Below are 20,678 nucleotides of genomic sequence, written 5' to 3'. Positions count from 1 at the left end.
CATTGCACAATCACCATCACTAAGGCTGGTATCCATAACAACATAGCATTCTAATCATTGCAGAAGGCAGTGAAGCAATCAAGCACACTCTGAGAAACTTTGTCATTCACTTGGTTTCATGGCAGCTGCAGGGTTATTTTGCAAGGTTCCTTACACATTTTGAATCATTTTCACTGCTCTTGTATCTTTCAAGTGACTACTTATGTAAAAGAGGGATTTACCCCATTTGGAAATGTTTTAGCTACACTGTTATTTACTGCATGCATCACAAAAGGTTGGTTGAAAGGTTTCCCGTACCTGTGTATGTGAGACAGGGAATGAAAACAATAGGGAAAGATAGAGGGATAGAGAAAGAATTGGGAAGAATGAGAGATAGAGAGGTAGCAAGTGCTATGTGTTATGGTTGGCATAAATTTGTAATAATGACATTTTTTTCAGATACTGATGATGACAATGAATGTATTTCTCTGTGTGCTGCAAAATGATAACATTTGAACATGTACATTTTCTAGTCAGACAGAGATGATGTTGAGTTGTGGTTTAACCTGAGGTTGAGAAGGTGGGACCTTCATGGTAACCTCGGCAGGTTACACACTGTTGGTGTCACTCTGCATCACAAGCCAGCCAACTGAGCTAACTGACCCCTGTCCACAGTACTACATTACAAATACAATTCCTAGGTCATGTTGGCAAAATTCAACAATATAACAGAACAAGTGAATGAGAGAGTGAAAAGGATTAGGAGGGTAGTGCTTTCAACAACAGGTCATTATACCACAAAAGCAGTAAGTTGGCTTCAAGCAGTACACGGACAGACTCAAAGTAGAAATCTCAGTTGGTGTGTGCTGTGCCATTCTGATGAAGGGCTTATGACTGAAACATCAATTTTCCTGCTCCTTGGATGCTGCCTGACCTTCTGTGCTTTTCCAGCACCACACTCTTGGATGTGCCAAGCTACCTGCCCACTACAGAAACAGAACAGGATCAATCAGCACACCGAGTCTGTTCCACCTTCAGTTAGATTACAGTTGGTCTGTACCAAACTTCACTTATAACTCATTGCTTGATATCCCTTGAAACTCCAACCTATCAGAAACCTACGACATCACTTCTTAAATTTTCAATTGGCTGTAGAATCAACATCAGATGCCCTTTGAGCCAAATAATTCTGGATTCCTTCAGTGCTTTACGTGATGGAGTATTTCCAGATATCATCCCTAAAGAATGCATATTTAATCTTAAGGATTTAACTCCTTGTTCTCAACTCCAATTCCTATCACAGAAATTAGTTTTTGCTGTATCTATCCTAACAATACCTTTAATCATCTTATACACCCCATTCAGACCAGACTTAATCTTCTAAACCGAAGGCAGTGCATGCTTGTTTTGTGATAGGTTAGCAAAACTGCAAAGCAGTTCCATTAACCTCATACTCCTGAGTTTAATTCTTTTCGTTGATAGAAGCCCCATTAAACTAGCTGGAAATATTTAAGCTAACTCACAGGAAGCGGTAAAATGCAAATGGAACAATTAACCTAACTCGTTGATGCCAAATTTGAGCTGCTTTTGCTTGACCACCTGCTTGAGCTGGTCAATCAATGCATAAAACATCAGTCCTTCACTCAGGGTCCATTTCTCATTCCTGCGCCTGAGAGGGACCCCTGCTGGTAGCTTTTATCATCACAGTGGAACTGCCCAAAGTTGAGCTTGACGTTTGTATTGATTGGAGTAGAGGTCCATCTAGTGGAAGAATGGCTAATACTCATGTAATGCAACGTCACATACCTTTTACCGCCAGTTTCCTGCAACTATATTTTTTCTCTCCTGGCATCCTATTTAGATGGTGGTGGTACATCCACTGGTCAAATCTTGCCCAAATCACAAAGATTGTTCACACAAATACACACATAGAAATATGCCTACTGACAGAAAAACTTGCACTTGTACAAGGCTTCTCACAACTTCAGGACATTTGTTCCAAATTGCTTTACACATATTTTGTAGGGCGTAAAATGGAGACCATTGCATAATGCAGGAATTCCAGCAGCCAATTCATGCACAGCAAGCCCCTACAAGTATCAATGTGATAATGAATGGATATATATTGTTGATTGATGGTATGATGAAATACTTGCAATATATGCTGCCCCATTTTTGGAATTTAGATTATTTTTAGAAAGAGAGGCAGATGAGTGTGAAAATGTTGTTTTTGGAAAAGGTCAGCAAGTCACTCTGGAACAGTGATGTAAATTCAATGTTACTCAGAAAGCATGTGAGGAGAAAGTGAGGACTACAGATGCTGGAGATCAGAGCTGAAAATGTGTTGCTGGAAAAGCGCAGCAGGTCAGGTAGCATCCAAGGAGCAGGAGAATCGACGTTTCGGGCATGAACCCTTCTTCAGGAATGAGGAAAGTGTGTCCAGCAGGCTAAGATAAAAGGTAGGGAGGAGGGACTTGGGGGAGGGGCGTTGGAAATGCGATAGGTGGAGGGAGGTCAAGATGAGGGTGATAGGCCGGAGTGGGTGTGGGGGCGGAGAGGTCAGGAAGAAGACTGCAAGTACTGGGACACCCGGACCAACCAACCCAACCACCCCGTGGCTCAACACTTTAACTCCCCCTCCCACTCCACCAAGGACATGCAGGTCCTTGGACTCCTCCATCGCCAGACCATAGCAACACGACCATTGGAGGAAGAGCGCCTCATTTTCCGCCTAGGAACTCTCCAACCACAAGGGATGAACTCGGATTTCTCCAGTTTCCTCATTTCCCCTCCCCCCCTTTGTCTCAGTCAAATCCCTCGAACTCAGCATCACCTTCCTAACCTGCATTCTTCTTCCTGATCTCTCCGACCCCACCCCCACCCCGGCCTATCACCCTCACCTTGACCTCCTTCCACCTATCGTATTTCCAACGCCCCTCCCCCAAGTCCCTCCTCCCTACCTTTTATCTTAGCCTGCTGGACACACTTTCCTCATTCCTGAAGAAGGGTTCATGCCCGAAACGTCGATTCTCCTGCTCCTTGGATGCTGCCTGACCTGCTGCGCTTTTCCAGCAACACATTTTCAGCCCAGAAAGCATGTGACTCCTGTGGTGTATAGGGAGATGTTTGTACTGTTACATTTATGACAGGTAGAGTGAACACATTTAAAACAAGTAGCTGTGGCAGTTTGAGAAATATCAGTGTTGAGCTCCGAAGCAAGTTTGAGTTTCTCTCCTGGAAGCCAGTCACCCCAGCAAAACTATCTAGTTTGTGAAGTTTCCAGAACTGAAGAACTTGATTGGAACAATTAACCTAACTTGTTGATGCCAAATCTGACCTGCTTTCGTTTCAGCAAAGAACAGGGCAACCTATCTAGTCAATACATGAAGCATCAGTCCTTCCACACAGGATCCATTTCCCATTCCTGTGCCTGACAGGGACCCCTGCTGGTAGCTTTTATCATCACAGTGGAACTGCCCAAATTATTAGAATGAATAAAGTTTAGGAGCTTGGATTTGTGAAACATTAATGATAGTGGACTTGAGAAGAAATCAAATTATCTTCTCAGTCCATGAAAAAGAACCTGGAAAGGGGTCAGTTAAATGGAAACTTATAGAGTTGAGATAGGGGATAATTTTTCTGTGATTGAGGTTCTGTCATGGGTAATATTGGGAAACAGGATGAGACATTGTTTTGTGGTCCATGTTAAGATCTTCTTGGCTGTGGTAGGTTTATTCTATAGTGAACTAAACTTAAGTTCTGTTGTTAAAGAACAGTTGCAGCCTCATGTGAATATGCTTCATGATTAACTATCATGCTAACTAACTTCAAATGATCCATCAAGTCAGAGTTCATTGTGAGATTATATATCCATTAGTACCATCTGCTGGGATCATAATAATGGATAAATATTGGTCAGGACACCAGAGAAAACTGCCCTCCTCTTTTTTCAAATAGAGACATTTGCATCCACCTAGAGCCTCAGTTTAATGTCACACACAAAAAAACAGCATCTCTGACAGTGTAGCAGTCCCACAGCTTTGCACTGGAATGTTGTGTTTGCGCTCAGGACCTGGATTGTGACTTGAACTCAAAACCTTGAGGTGGAAAGGTGGCTGACTGTGCCACAGCTAGCAACTGTCACACTTACAAAGGGGACATACTCCCGCACTCAAACTAATACACTTATAAAATGCACATCAATCCTTATACACAGAGGGTGTGCACATACACATATACACAGGCATGGCCCAAATACAAATACACACACTGACCCGTACACAAGCACAAGGGTAACAGACATGCACAAAAATATGGACACAGTCCAAAGATGTGCAGGCTCAGTGGATTAGCAATGGGAAATGCAGGGATACAGGGATAGGGTGGGGGAGGGGGTATGGGTGGGATGCTCTTCAGAGAGTCGATGTTGAACCAATGGGTCAAATAGCCTGCTTCCATATTGTAGGGATTCTACGATACGTTCAATCCAGTCAGGGAAACCCATCAGATGGGATACAGTAACAAGGCACTATCTCTGAGGGTATCACAGGAGGACACAGGGTACAATAGGGTACAGTCATATGGGAACAGTAATATGAATTCGATAGGATACAGTCAGTCCGAATAACACAAGATGTCTTTCAAAGGATTGCATGTTTTAGACATAAAAGCTTTGCTTCAAATGTAGTGTTCAGTTATCATTCACAGTGCTGGAACATGATAATACTCTGCAGACTGCAATATTTCTGAATCCTCAGGGAACGCAGCACTGAGAATCACTCAGTTAATAATCACCTCAGAAACAATATCATCTAAAGCCATTAACTTTAAATCAAAATCTGCGATGATTTGTGCCACAGAGTTCACTCCAATTGTACGCATCAAGCAGGCTGAGGAAAATCACAGTGACTTTTGGGAATGGAGATGACGTTGAAATGCTTAAAAGCAGAGGATTATCAACTAATGATAATAACCATCCCAAACTCTTGTTCTAAAGGTCTTAACATCTAAACCCGAATTCTTTATGCTCACATCTCATCTTTGTATCTCTTACCTCCTCTTGCAACACATTGTTTTATAAAGAACCTGCAATTTTTTTTTATGTCGCAGCGTATTAATGTTAAAGGGAAGGCCAACTTTTGATAGATGTGCAAAGCCAGGGCGAAATGGGATGAATTAGAGTCATGGAGACGTGCAGCTCAGAAACAGACTCCTCGGTCCAACTCATCCATGCTGACCAGATATCCTAAAATAATCTAGGTCCCTTTGCCAGCATTTGGTCCATATCCCTCTATACCCTTCTTATTCATATATCCATGCAGATGCTGTAATTTAAATGCTGTAATTGCACCAGTCTGGAGAAAAGACACTGGGGAAAAGACCTTGTCTATCTATTCTATCCATACCTGTCATGATTTTATAAGCCTCTATAAGGTCAACCCTCAGCCTCCAACATCCAGGGAATACAGCCTCAGCCTATTCAGCCTCTCCCTATAGCAGAAATTCTCCAGTCCTGGCAACATCCTTGTAAATACTTTCTGAACCCTTTCACATTTCACAACATCTTTCCTATGGCAAGGAGATCAGAACTGAATGCAGGTTTCCAAAAGTGGCCTAGCCAATGTCCTGTACAACTGCAACATGACATCCTAACTCCTGTAGGAGAAAGTGAGGTCTGCAGATGCTGGAGATCAGAGATGGAAATGTGTTGCTGGAAAAGCGCAGCAGGTCAGGCAGCATCTAGGGAACAGGAGAATCGACATTTCGGGCATTAGCCCTTCTTCAGGAATGGGCTGATTCCTGAAGAAGGGCTAATGCCCGAAACGTCGATTCTCCTGTTCCCTAGATGCTGCCTGACCTGCTGCGCTTTTCCAGCAACACATTTCCATCCTAACTCCTGTACTCAATGCACTGAACGATTCTTAAAGGGTTTTTGCTGAGATCAACCATGGCACGGTGGCTCAGTGGTTAGCACTGCTGCCTCACAGCACCAAGGACTTGGGTTTGATTCCAGCCTTGGATACAGAACTGGCTCAAAGGTAGAAGACAGAGGGTGGTAGTGGAGGGTTGCTTTTCAGACTGGAGGCCTGTGACCAGTGGAGTGCCACAAGGATCGGTGCTGGGTCCACTACTTTTCATCATTGATATAAATGATTTGGATGTGAACATAGAAGGTATGGTTAGTAAATTTGCAGATAACATCAAAATTGAAGGTGTAGTGGACAGCAAAGAAGGTTACCTCAGATTGCAATGGGATCTAGATCAGATGGGCCAATGGGCTGAAGAATGGTAGATGGAGTTTAACTTAGATAAATGTGAGGTGCTGCATCTTGGAAAAATCAAATCCGAGCCAGACTTATACACATAATGGTAAGATCCTGGGGAGTGTTGCTGAATAAAGAGACCTTGGAGTGCAGGTTCATAGCTCCTTGAAAGTGGAGTTGCAGGTAGATTGGATAGTGAAGAAGGCATTTCATATGCTTTCCTTTATTGGTCAGAGTATAGGAGTTGGGACGTCATGTTGCAGTTGTACAATATGTTGGTTAGGCCACTTTTGAAATATTGCGTGCAATTCTGGTCTCCTTCCTATCGGTTAGAGGCATTAGTTAGAGGAAAATGTAGAGTAATAGGGTGGGAGAATGGGTTTTAATGGGTTTCTTTTTGAAGGGTCAGTGTGGACTTGTTAGGTCAAATGGCCTGTTTCCACACTGTAGGGATTCTATGATGTTTTCCCATTGGTTGTGAAAGCCAACTCAGTAGCAACTGAGATTTTATTAAACTCACTCTCAGTGCTGTGTGAAGGTGTCTTTTGTATCAATACACATTCCATGGTGCTATGGATTGCAGCTCCACTCACCCTATTATAAAAAGGATAGCATTAATCTAGAAAGAGTGCAGAATATTTACCAGGATGCTACCCAGACTGGATGGTTATAAGGAGAGGTTGGATAGGCTGATACTTTTTTCCCTGAACAGTAAGAAACTGAGGGGTGACCTTATTGAGGTTTTTAAAGTCATGAGATGCATAGATAAGATAGAAAGCTTTCCCCTATGGCAGGGGAGTCTAAAACAGAGGGCATAGATTTAAGGTGAGAGAGGAGAGATACAAAAGAGTCCAGAGTGGCGGGTTTTTTTCACACAGAGGGTGGTGAGTGTCTGGAATGGGCTGCCAGAGGTAGTGGGAAGCAAATACAATTTCGTCAAATAAGAAACATTTGAACAGGTCCATGGATGGAATAGATTATGAGGGTTATGTACCTCACACAGCAAATTGAACTAGATTAATTGTGAAAACCAATGGCCTGTTTCCATGCTGTAAACCTTTATGACTCTATGGGTAAAAAATAGGAAATTCAACAATAAAGATGAAATCCCAATAATCACAATTGCAAGGAAAGCGTTTCCAACATAAAGGGAAGTGTGGAAACCACCCCACTGTACTGCACATGAACAAATTCTTCCCTCCCTGGGAAGTAATGAGATGTACATTCTGGAATAATACAGCTGCTGTCTTGTTTTGCTTCTTGTAACAATTCACATTTAACAAAAGGAGCTTCAATCAGGTAACATGGTTCGAAATATTGGAACACACAGGAATAACCAACTTTTGACTAAAGTTACAGCACCTGCAGATCAAGTTTCAACTGAATTCAAATTCATTGTCTCAGAAGGCTGTGGAGGCCAGGTCATTAAGTATAATTAAGAGATATGTAGGTTCTTGATTCTCAAGGGGATCAAGGGTTACCGGGAGAAAATGGGAGATTGGGATTGAGAAAATTATTAAGGGAGAAAGTGAGGGCTGCAGATGCTGGAGATCAGAGCTGAAAATGTGTTGCTGGAAAAGCGCAGCAGGTCAGGCAGCATCCAAGGAACAGAAGAATCGACGTTTCGGGCATAAGCCCTTCTGCAGGAATGAGGAAAGTGTGTCCAGCAGGCTAAGATAAAAGGTAGGGAGGAGGGACTTGGGGGAGGGGCTTTGGAAATGCGATAGGTGGAGGGAGGTCAAGGTGAGGGTGATAGGCCGGAGTGGGGTGGGGGCGGAGAGGTCAGGAAGATGATTGCAGGTTAGAACTACCCCTCTCTGAGGATGAAAGATCAATACTCAGCAGAGGCCTCACCTTCATCCCCCTACGCTTCCGGATTAATGAGTTCGACATGCGGCGTGACATCGAACAATTCTTCCGCCGCCTACTTCTCCAACCAAGACTCTCGCCCACCCTCTGACGACCCCTTCTCCCACCTCCAAAACACCCCATCCACCCCGTGCTGGCCTCTTACCCGCCTTCGATCTCTTCATAGCCAACTGCCACCGCGACATTAACCGCCTCAACCTCTCCACCCCTCTCACCCACTCCAACCTCTCACCCTCGGAACGTGCAGCCCTCCACTCCCTCCGTTCCAACCCCAACCTCACTATCAAACCTGCAGACAAGGGAGGCACGGTAGTAGTTTGGCGCACCGACCTTTACACCGCTGAGGCTAAACGCCAGCTCGGGGACACCTCCTCCTAATGCCCCCTTGACCATGACCCCACCTCCCACCACCAAACCATCATCTCCCAGACCATCCAGAACCTCATCACCTCAGGGGATCTCCCATCCACCGCCTCCAACCTCATAGTCCCACAACCCCGCACCTCCCGTTTCTACCTCCTACCCAAAATCCACAAACCTGACTGCCCCGGCCGACCCATTGTCTCAGCCTGCTCCTGCCCAACCGAACTCATCTCTGCATACCTCGACACGGTCCTGTCCCCCTTAGTCCAAGAACTCCCCACCTACGTTCGGGACACCACCCACACCCTCCACCTCCTCCATGATTTTCGCTTCCCCGTTCCCCAACGCCTTATCTTCACCATGGACATCCAATCCCTGTACACCTCCATCCCCCATCACGAAGGACTTAAAGCCCTCCGCTTCTTCCTTTCCCGCCGTACCAACCAGTACCCTTCTACTGACACCCTCCTTCGACTGACTGAACTGGTCCTCACCCTGAACAACTTCTCTTTCCAATCCTCCCACTTCCTCCAAACCAAAGGAGTAGCCATGGGCACCCCGCATGGGCCCCAGCTATGTCTGCCTCTTCGTAGGATATGTGGAACAGTCCATCTTCCGCAGCTACACTGGCACCACCTCTCATCTTTTCCTCTGCTACATCGATGACTGTATCGGCGCTGCCTCGTGCTCCGAACGAGAAGGTTGAACAGTTCATCCATTTTACCAACACCTTCCACCCCGACCTCAAATTCACCTGGACCATCTCAGATTCCTCCCTCCCCTTCCTAGACCTTTCCATTTCTATCTCGGGTGACCAAATCGACACGACTCCCACAGCTACCGAGACTACACCTCCTCCCAACCTGCCCCCTGTAAAAACGCCATCCCATATTCCCAATTTCTTCGTCTCCGCCACATCTACTCCCAGGAGGACCAGTTCCAAAACCGTACAACCCAGATGGCCTCCTTCTTCAAGGACCGCAATTTCCCGCCAGACGTAGTCGACGATGCCCTCCACCGCATCTCTTCCACTTCCCGCTCCTCCGCCCTTGAGCCCCGCCCCTCCAATCGCCACCAGGACAGAACCCCACTGGTCCTCAGCTACCACCCCACCAACCTCCATGTACAACGTATAATCCGCCATCATTTCCGCCACCTCCAAACGGACCCCACCACCAGTGATATATTTCCCTCCCCTCCCCATCAGCGTTCCGAAAAGACCACTCCCTCCGTGACTCCCTCGTCAGGTCCACACCCCCCACCAACCCAACCTCCACTCCCGGCACCTTTCCCTGCAACCGCAAGAAATGCAAAACTTGCGCCCACAACTCCCCCCTTACTTCCCTCCAAGGCCCCAAGGGACACTTCCATATCCGCCACAAATTCACCTGCACCTCCACACACATCATCTATTGCATCCGCTGCACCCGATGTGGCCTCCTCTACATTGAGGAGACAGGCTGCCTACTTGCGGAGCGTTTCAGAGAACACCTCTGGGACACCCGGACCAACCAACCCAACCACCCCATAGCCCAACACTTTAACTCCCCCTCCCACTCCACCAAGGACATGCAGGTCCTTGGACTCCTCCATCGCCAGACCATGGCAACATGACGGTTGGAGGAAGAGCGCCTCATCTTCCGCCTAGAGACCCTCCAACCACAAGGGATGAACTCAGATTTCTCCGGTTTCCTCATTTCCCCTCCCCCCACCTTGTCTCAGTCAAATCCCTCAAACTCAGCACCGCCCTCCTAACCTGCAATCATCTTCCTGACCTCTCCGCCCCCACCCCACTCCGGCCTATCACCCTCACCTTGACCTCCTTCCACCTATCGCATTTCCAAAGCCCCTCCCCCAAGTCCCTCCTCCCTACCTTTTATCTTAGCCTGCTGGACACACTTTCCTCATCCCTGAAGAAGGGTTTATGCCCGAAACGTCGATTATCCTGTTCCTTGGATGCTGCCTGACCTGCTGCGCTTTTCCAGCAACACATTTTCAGCTGAGAAAATTATTAGCCAGGATTGAATAGTGGTGCAGGCTCGATGGGCCGAATGGCCTAATTTCTGCTCTACGTCCTTATGGTTTAAGTCAAACTATAAACTTTAAGAGTCATTGTCACCCCAAGTGCGTGTCTTCATATAAATTGCAAAGGCAATATTCTCAATGCTGTTAGTCCTCAGACGAGAAAATGCAGTTTCTTCATTGCTGAGGCACTTGCATGTGGTATTCCACTCAAGATGATGCTGACTAGTAACAACACCCTTAATCCAATTTAGAGCAACCTGAAAGGTGGGGTGTGGACGAACTTGTAAACCTACACACCGAGGAAGGCCACCTGCAAATTCGTAACCGCTGAGTAAACATCTTCAGGAAAGACTGAAAATCTGTAGCCGGTAATGGCAAGTTATCGACACGCTGTCTGCAGAAATTAGTACAAATAAAGCCTCACGCACTGACCAGATCTCTCATGCGTGAGAGAGAAGAAGAAGAAGAAAGCGAGAAAGAAGGAAGTTTCACAGTGGAGTGATTCTTCCAAACTTCAGTTGCTCGTTGCAGGATGTTCAGACCCAACCTATTGGTGGCAGCAGACACCACACAGAAATAGCCGGGTTGCTGCTTTCGCACGACCACCCGACACAGCGCTTTGCAGCCAATTAAATTCTTCTTGAAGTGTAGTTAATGTTGCAAATGGGGGAAATGTTTGTGCACCTTGACAGTGGGATGTTCTCTCAGTACTGCATTGGGAGCTGCAAACTTGGGGGTCTAGTTGCCACTCACTTGAATACAAGTAACAACTATTTAAAGGTAGCACTGGGGTAAGTCTCGATCTTCAATGAATAAAAGCATGTTTATAGAGCGTCCTTGCGTGACCTCAGGATCAAAATGCTTTGTAACCAACGAAGTACGTATGAAGCGCAGTTGCAGATAAAATGTCGGAAGTGTGACAAACAAAGAATAGCAAGCTCAAACAGAGATTGTGATAATGATCAGCTAATCGGTTTTAGTTGAGAGGAACTGCCTACTCATTTCTGGAATCGTGCTGCGGGTTACTACTCCCATTTCGACGGGCAAATGAAGTCTCAGCTTAACATCATAGAATCCCTACAGTGTGGAAACAGGCCATTCGGCCCAACGACTACACACCAACCCTCCTAAGAGCATTCCACTTTCCCCACCCCTCTATCCTATCCCTGTAACCGTGCATTCCTCACAGGTAATTCACCTGGATACACGTCCCTGGATACCATGGGAATTTTAGCATGGCCAGTCTACCAACATGCACATCTTTGGACTGTGGACCAGAGAAATCCACACAGACACAGGGAGATTATGCAAAATCCGCAGGTGGAATTGGACCTGACGCAGCAGTGTAAATCTTAGAATCTCTACAGTGTGGAAACAGGCCCTTTGACCCAACAAGTCCACACCGACCCTCCGAAGTCACCCACCCAGACCCATTCCCCTACCCTATTACTTGACATTTTCCCCTGACTAATGCACCTAACCTACTCATCCCTGAACACTGAGCAATTTAGCATGGCCAGTTCACATAACCTGCACAGCTTTGGACTGTGGGAGGAGACCCACGCAGATATGTTAAGCACCAAGTCACTGTGCCACCCTGACCAAAAAGGCAGTACCTCCAATAATGCAGCACTATCTCAGTGCTGCCCAAAAAGCACCAGCCTAAATTATGTGCACAATTCTCTGGAATTATTCATGAACCCACAGCCCTCTGATGCAGGGGTCAGACAGAGGGCTACAGTTAGAGCAATTATCATCACCTTCGATCACTCTCCCACTGTTGCTTGTATGTGTTTATACCCTGACCAGTCCATTCCTCAGCCTTCATTGGACATAGACCTACATAAGGAAAGAAACTACTAGTCACTAACATTGCTATTTTGCATCATCCAGTATGTTCTAGAGGGAATGCATGTTATGGCTTACAAAATACTTGAATAGGAAAGATTTGGAGGGATATGGGCCAGGAGTAGGTAGGTGGGACTAGCTTAGTTTGGGATTGTGTTCGGCATGGACTGATTGGACCTTAGGTGCCTGTTTCCATGTTATATGACTCCCTGTCATCGCTGCTATACACATTTGTTTTCACACAGTCCATCCACAGTGAGACATCTACTCAACCACAAGCCTGAGTGCATTATACACTTAGTGGCCTTAAACAGGTCTTGTGGTTGTTCTAATCCTGAGAGTCCATTGGACTTACTCCCAATATGTGGAATTACTTCAAGTTTCCAGGAATTGAGGGACATTCTCCACAGCACTATCCATAACAGCTCTGGAGTAAAAACTCAAAGGCAGAGGTTAAGCCTTTGTGTTTGTTTGAAAAAATATTGGATGTGATTAGTGGGGAGGAAAAGCCTGGTTGACAGTCATGATTCATCATCCAGTGTATAACAGAGCTTCCCAATTATTTATTTGTCCTGTGTATTTTGTTACAAAATACAGTGAAGTGTTGTTTGGTATTGCCACTTTCCAATGCCATCACAAAACACAGAAAAATAAACTAAAACATAGAATATAAAGGCAGAAACAAAAGAAAGTGTTTCAACTTTACAGTCCTTCTTGTTAAATGACCTGGCATGGACCACCAGTCCAGTGGCCAGGCATCAGTCCCCTTCTCAACATTACCGCCATTGGAACAAAAGTCACCACTCTTTGGCACCATATCACCTCCACCAACGCCCGCGCCACTGTGTGTCCTCGATGGACCTCCTCAATGCAGATGCTATTGATGCCCCTGGCATGGGTACCACACTGGCCCAAACTCAACTCTACCGCCACCATGAGTTTGCTTCAGGCGCACCTCACCAATGTAGCCACTACTGATGCCGTCGTAATGGACTCAAATTCACCTCTGCCGCCGCAACCAAGCAGCAGTCCTGGAAGCAGATGCTGCTGGGAACCTAAACACGCTTCCAATGCCACTGATACAAGTCCATGCTGCTGGGCCTACTCACTGCTGGCAATGCTGTCACCGTGACCGATCTCTCCAATAAGAGGTAAGTTTAAAAAAAAGGGATGAGACAAAGAAAAATAAAAACAAAAAGAAAAGCAGGCAAGCCTTACGTCAGAAGCACTGCTCCACTGCCATTTTACCAGAAACGATGGAAAACAAGCAAGTGGGAGAATGGATGTGCCCGGTGACCAGTCACAGAGTCAGACAGCATAGACACAGGCCCTTCCACCCAACCATAACCGCACTGACCAGCAAACAGCAAACTATACTAATCCCATTTATCTGCACTGGAGTGGTGCTCACCACACAACATTCAAGCAGCCAGGACAAGGTAGTCTCTTAAGGGGCCATCCACTCCTTAAACACCCACTTTCTAAAACAGTGACAGTGTGCAACACCTACAAGATACATTGCGACAACCTGCTGAGGCATCTTGGTCAGCATGTCCCAAACCCCATGGCCGTGAAAGACAAGGGCATCAAAACTGTGGGCGGCACGGTGGCACAGTGGTTAGCACTGCTGCCTCACAGCGCCAGAGACCCGGGTTCAATTCCCGCTTCAGGCGACTGACTGTGTGGAGTTTGCACATTCTCCCCGTGTCTGCGTGGGTTTCCTCCGGGTGCTCCGGTTTCCTCCCACAGTCCAAAGATGTGCAGGTCAGATGAATTGGCCATGCTAAATTGCCCGTAGTGTTAGGTAAGGGGTAAATGTAGGGATATGGGTGGGTGCGCGTCGGCGGGTCGGTGTGGACTTGTTGGGCCGAAGGGCCTGTTTCCACACTGTAATGTAATCTAATGCCACCACAAGTTCCCTTATACTCCCATACAAGCCCAAGTCCTAAATATAATGCTTTTTCTTGTCACTGGGTCAAAGTTTTGCAACTCGTTGCACAACAGAACAGCAGAAGCACCTTCACCATAGACTGCAATAGTTCAAGATATTATCACTTTCTCAAGGGCATTTAAAGGACAATAATATCAGCCTCGTCAACCACACCCAAATGAGAATGATTTTCACAAAACCAATCACGAGCCAACTGCCATGACAATTACCTAACAGATTCATCATTAGGTTTGTCCAACCTCATCAGATCCTTCCCTCTCCTCCCCACCCACCCCCTTCCCTTTCTTCAGTCTCAAACTTTTCTATCAGGAATTCATTACTGTAAAAGCAACAGTGCTGCAAAAGATACACTTCACTGTGTACAGACACCAAAACAGATTCCCCCCAAATTTGTGCATGTTGAATCAAAAAGACACAGCCGCCTTACATCCTGGCGAGTTTGGTCTGTTCTGTGTCTCCGCTCACTTTGTCCCACAATTGGCATTATACCATCAGCCAGCTAGGCCCAAAGCACTCAAATTTCTTCCTTAAACCTCCAGTTTGCTTCTCCTTTAAGATGCTCTACCATCTTAATCTATCATTACATGGCTCAGTGTCAATTTACTTCAGATACTGCTGCTGTACAGCAGTTTGGGGCATCTTGTTTTGTCAAAAGGTGCTACATAATCTGTATTCTTTGCAAGAAATGGTTTAACACTTCAACAGGGAGTGAACTTTCAGCTTTTCTGACAAGTTTGACATTTGCAACCCACTTCTTTTCATGATACTGACCAACCCACAACAGAACTGGAACGTAATGTTCTTCTCTCTGGAACTTGTGAATGAATGAAACGCTGCAATTAGGGCTGTGAACTCTAGCTAATAAGTTCCAGGAGGTTGGATTGCATGATTCCTACATTAGAAGTGAAGCTACCATTATGCCATTAAAATTAATAACTGAAAGTTGCAAGTTTAAAATAATCTTCCCATCTTGTAGCAAAATGACAGAAGACACTTAAAAAGCTTGCACCTTCAAGAACAGCCAAAGAGTTCTTAAAAGGCACTGTCACAGCAATTTTCACACAGAAAGATCCCATAAATAACAATGGGCTAATTTTTTTGAGATATTGGTTGAGGGATAATTATTTGTCAAAACATCAGGGAGAGGTTTCTTGCTTTGGTTCAAAATAGTGCCACAGATTTTTTTTTCCCCAACCTGTACCTGCAAAAGCAGATGATGGCTCAGTTCAAACTTGTAACTGAAGACCAGCACCTCCAACAGTGCTGAACTCGCTCCATTCTGAAAAGAAGCTACACCACCTCTCGAGTGAATAGACCAACAGCAATCTCTCCTGCTCTGTAAAGATCTGCTGTTCAACATCACGTGAAGCAATACCTTAGAACAAAGAATTACCTCAAATTATTCAAGTTCCAATGTGTCCATTTCAGCATCAACCTCTTAGCCAAACACACATCCTTCCATTATTCCTGGTTTGATATACATTGGGTCTTTGAATAGGAAGAATATTAAGTCAGTTGAATCAAGACAGATACTGCATGTTATACTACAGATAGCCTTTGACTTAACTAAATGGCAGAAGGAACTGATTGGCTTATTTAGAGGATCCCAGAATAAATATCCATTTGATTCCCCGTATCTTTGAACTATCCAATTAGCCCTGCTCACTTTATTTTTAAAAAAACTTGTAGCCCAGCAACTAGGGCGGCATGGTGGCTAGCACTGCTGCCTCACAGCACCAGAGACCTGGGTTCAAATCCCGCCTCAGGCGACTGTGTGAAGTTTCCACATTCTCCCCGTGTCTGCGTGGGTTTCGTCCGGGTGCTCCGGTTTCCTCCCACAGTCCAAAGATGTGCTGGGCAGGTGAATTGGCCATGCTAAATTGCCTGTAGTGTTAGGTGAAGGGGTAAATGTAGGGGTATGGCGGGTTGCGCTTCGGCGGGTCGGTGTGGACTTGTTGGGCCGAAGGGCCTGTTTCCACACTGTAGGTAATCTAATCTAAACCAAAATATTATAAGATTAGCAGCAGAACTAGGCCCAGCAAGTCTGCTCCACCATGGCAGGTATGTTTCTCAACTCCATTCTCTGCCTTCATCCCGTAAGCCTTGATCCATTTTATAATCAAGAACCTATCTATCGCTATCTTAAAACACACAATGACTTAACCTCCACAGCCTTCTGCAGCAATGAATTCCACAGATTAACCAACCTCATCTCAGTTCTAAAGGGTCACCCCTTCACTCTGAGGCTTTGCCCTCAGGTCCTAGTCTTTCCTACTAATGGAAATATCTTCTCCACATCCATTCTAACCAGGCCTCTCAGTAAGTTCCAATCAGATCCTCCTTCATCCTTCTAAACTCCACTAAGTTCAGACCAGAGGCCTCGATCGATCCTGGTATGATAAGCCTATCATTGTTGGGAACATTCTCGTAAAATTCCTCTGGACTCCCTCCAATGCCAGCATATCCTTCCTTAGATCTGGGGCACGAAACTGCTCACTATATTCCACAAGTGGTCTGACCAAAGCTTATGCATCCTCAGCAATACATCTTTGCTCATAATGTTGTAGCCCTCTTGAAAGGAGTACTTACATTTCATTTGCCTACCTAACTGCCGAATTAACTTATTTCCAAGTAACCAGTACACTTTTTAAAAAGCCATCACTGAATATGTTTCAGTTGCTCTTTCAGACAGGACTTTTCAGATCACAATTTGATTACTTTTTTTCACATCACCTCTAATCAATTGCCATACATTTGTCTCCTCTGGTTATTGAGCTTCTGAGACTAGAAGCAATTATTCCTCAGTCTACTAAAACCATTCATAATAGACAATATCTTTAAAATCACCTCAACCTACTCTGCTCCAGAGTTGTAGTCGCTCCTCATAACGAAGGATTTTCATCCCTAGCTCATTTGTCCCTATCTGTTCCAAGGCATGATGCCCAGAATTTTTCAATATACTCCAACCTCGTGCCTAACTTAAACATAAAAGGTTCAGCATAAGTCAAGTATCTTCTAGTCCTTTTTAATATCCCTCTCAAATTACACAAATGCCTTTAAAGATTTGTGCACACAATCCATAGGCCTCTCTGCTCATACACTTTCTTTAAAATCATAATTTGGTTTATCCTGTCCCTCCTCATTGGCGCTAGCAACAATAGAAGTTACTTCACAATTCTATACAATTTGCTTATCTGCTCAGTTTACTCGTCACTTCATTATTTTGATAAAATTTTGCAATGGCACCAAAGCACAAATCTAAGTTAAGCCATGTTATGTTCTAGCCCATTATATATAAAAAAAGGGGTTATGGTCCAAAACCAGTCCCAGGGAACACCACTGCATTTTTGCTTTTGATCCAAAAAAAACCTTCCACACATTCTTTTCCTGTCTCTTAACCAGTCTTGTATATACAAAGCCACAGCCCCTTTAAGACATGGGCTTAAATTTTGTTAACACATTGTTATGCAGTACTTAAATACCTTTTGGAAGTGCAGATGAACATTAACTGCGCTAACATCACCAGCTTTTTGTTGAACTCAATGATGTTAATTGCATGATTGGCCTTATTAACTGTTATTTCATTAACAATTAGTTTTATCCTGGATTAATTGATCTAAGTTCCCTTTTGCTCAAGTTGACTGACCCATCTGTCTCACACAGAGGGATATAATCTTAGCAATCTCCAAATATGCAAGACAAAAGAGTTGGAAAGTCCAAGCCTGAGCCTCCTCATTTTCCATACTTCTTTCCCCACCCTTTGACTGTTTTCTAAAGAAAACTGTTTAAGTTTTGGGCTCACTTATTTCAGCCGTTCTCTAATCTAGTCTCATACTTGCCTCTTTTTCAGTTCTGTCTGCATTGTGCTCAATCTGACATTGCCAATAACCTTCCATTTCACTTTTGTCAGATGAAGCTGCAGCTTTAGCTGCCATTTCTTGCCCCCACATTAGAATGTGCCGAATATATCCCAACTTTTGCTTCGGTAAAAGGTTTCCCATTGCTCATTTACTATTTTACTTGTCAATCTTTGATTCTAGGAGAAAGTGAGGACTGCAGATGCTGGAGATCAGATTCCTGAAGAAGGGCTTATGCCCGAAATGTCGATTCTCCTGCTCCTTTGATGCTGACTGACCTGCTGCGCTTTTCCAGCAATCTTTGATTCTAATCCACCTTAGGCCCACCTTTAGCTCGTTGAAATTAGCTCTCCTCCAACTCAGTATTTTCAAATTTGATTTTTGTCCTTTTGCATAATTATTTTAATGATACTGAATAATACACAACTACCCAGTGAAAATGCTCCATTCCCTATTTCATTCCCTAGAAACTGAGGAATATGCTGATATACTGTCAAAGTGCAAGAAAATTCTTCTGTATTTCAGAAACTCCCTCTTTTCGCTCATCTATATTGGGTTAGTTTTCCATTACCTTGCATCTTTTGTCAATTTCTTCTCAAATGTGCTTCTCCCCACCATCTGTTTTTTCATCATGATGGTCTTTTGCCCCCACCCAACTAGTAAAGGTACTTCTGTTGTTCCTTAATCAATGGAAAATTGATATTTCCAGTAAAGGATCCCATTCAATGTTAAAATTGCTTCTTTAATCTTTTCATCCTATCCAAATTTTCTTAAATAACTTGCATCCAAAAGTACAAATTCTTCATTTATTTGAACCCCACTTATTACTACTTCGTACTCCTATATGATTATTTGCACCCAATCTTATTTTCACTCTCCCTGAACACATTCAAACCAGTCTTTGTCTACGTCCTACTCCTACCTGATCCTCACCACCACCTACTTTAATCTGCTCTTTTCTTCATTACCTTCCCAATCCTGTTGTCACATTTCAAATATTTTTTCAGGGGCCCTTTCCAAATTAATTTCTATTACAATTTAAAGAAACTGTCGTCTGCAAGGATATTGATCCCAAGCACATAAAAGTATTGCGAATTTGGAGATCTGAAAAAAAGGCATTGGTTCTAAAAAAACTAAGCCGTTCTGGCAGCACGTAGGGAGAGATAGTCCCAAGCATGCTGTGGTGGAACCGGTCTACCTTGACTAGAACATATTCCAATGCCTAAGGAATCTGAAGTCATTCCCCTCTACTTTATTTATCTAGCCACATACTATTCTGTTTTATTCCATTTCTATTCCCAACAGCCACATAGAACTGGGATTAATCTATAGATGAGCAAATGTGAAGTCCTGCACTTTCATTTCCTACCAAGCTCCAGATGGTCTGATTCCAAGACCACCAGCTCTCTCTTTCAGACATCATTGGTTCTTACAACCTTCAAAGTGTTCCGCACCCAGTGATGCCCGATCAGTAGGGAGGCAACTGAGTGCAGGACTCAGATTGACAGATTCAGAAACACACTCTCTTACTAACAAATCCCTACAAGAACTGCCTTTTCACACTTTATTACAAGCACACATACCCTTTCAGCCAACACCAACCTCCATCTGTCATTTGACCAATGAAGCAATGGATGCAAACATAAGCTGCACATCTCTAGTCTGATCACTCATTATTAAAAACCTGTTAGAATGAAACACTTCCCTTGCTTTCCCCAGCCAACCGATGGCCATTTGCTTACTAAACCTCTGTACTCTGTAGTTTTGAGGTTACCCTTTTTGCAACATATCTGGGAAATTCTCAGGCTATCTGCACCGCTGTATCTCTATACAGCCCCTATCCAGAGTACATGCAAGTGTTTTGAAATTCTCAAATAACACAGCAGTGTAGGCAATAGATCATCACTGTTCCATCATTGTGCATAGTCTATCCACACAAAAGAATGTGTACATATCCTTGGCTTAATTTAAATTTTAACTCCTTGGAACTAAGTCATTAAGTATGTAAACTTTTTACAGGTTTAAGTTACATAACACATCCCCTTCCTCTCCTTGAAATTTCAGTCACCATTCCATTTGGTATATTTCCCCCAATTGTGTTCACAACTCTCCTGTTCTAAGATTGCAAATCATACAATATTTTTCTTCCCTCCAGTGTACAGCAGCAGCATCTAGGAAATAGAACCTGAAACCATTTCATGGAAATATTTTTAGAAAAATGACTAGGTGATATTCAGAGAGCAGACTTTAATGTGAGTGGTCAACTTTCTCTTCGTTATCCATTCCCCCTCTGTTTTGATCAGTTGTATACTGGTCTTCCGGTTCCAGCAAAGATTAACCCACCTTTCCTCCATTTTGAATTTAGTCAGGTTTTTGACCAGCGTTTTGCACGTTATTTTGAATCTTCAAATGTCAGTTCTAGTTCATTCATACTTGTCACCAAGTCGTTTTCAAGCCTCACTCCAGACATAATCCAGAGTGATAGCCCAGTACAGTGTGAAGGGAGTGCTGCATTGTTGGATT

This window comes from Chiloscyllium plagiosum, unplaced genomic scaffold (assembly GCF_037043375.1).
Source record: "Chiloscyllium plagiosum isolate Xiang-an unplaced genomic scaffold, Cpla_swu_hap1 HiC_scaffold_8, whole genome shotgun sequence".
Classification (NCBI taxonomy): Eukaryota; Metazoa; Chordata; class Chondrichthyes; order Orectolobiformes; family Hemiscylliidae; genus Chiloscyllium; species Chiloscyllium plagiosum.
The sequence above is the reverse complement of the archived record's forward strand: the minus strand, read 5'-3'. Positions refer to the sequence as shown.